We start from the raw sequence: 555 nt of genomic DNA, 5'->3' as shown, positions 1-555 counted from the left end.
CCGGTAAATTCAGGAAATCATGCTGCATCGATTGTCGACGACGACGACAACGACAACGATAACGGCAACGGCGCAACGTCGAAAGGGAGCGTGTCGCGTGTTTCCGATCGATCGACGATTTCACGAGTCGTTGCCGGAAGTTCGACGTGGCAATCTGGACGCTGTCGTGTGTGGCGAAAGAGCGGAGCCCGTGAATTCTCCGGGTACTTTTGTCGTCGGTAACCTCGAAACGTTGGCCAGATTAAACACGACAGTTTCGAGATTCGCCCGGTTGGCCCGTGCAATTAGGGCTATTATTAGGGTATTTCGTAGGATTAGCCAGTGACGTTCGAATTGCTGTCGATGGTTGACCAGTGGAAATTCGGTTCGATAATCCCCTTGTAATATCGATGGCGAATTTCGAGGCGAAATCGGAATACGAAAGCGTTGTCAGGCACGCGAGCGTCGTTGTCGATCTTTGCCGCGAAAGCTTGACGCCGCGTGCTACACGTTTCCGGTTCGTGTAGATATCGAGAAAACGCTTTACGCTGAAAAAAACGTTATTTTCACGGGTCG

This window comes from Bombus impatiens, unplaced genomic scaffold (genome assembly GCF_000188095.3).
Source record: "Bombus impatiens unplaced genomic scaffold, BIMP_2.2 scf_0389, whole genome shotgun sequence".
NCBI lineage: Eukaryota > Metazoa > Arthropoda > Insecta > Hymenoptera > Apidae > Bombus > Bombus impatiens.
The sequence above is the reverse complement of the archived record's forward strand: the minus strand, read 5'-3'. Positions refer to the sequence as shown.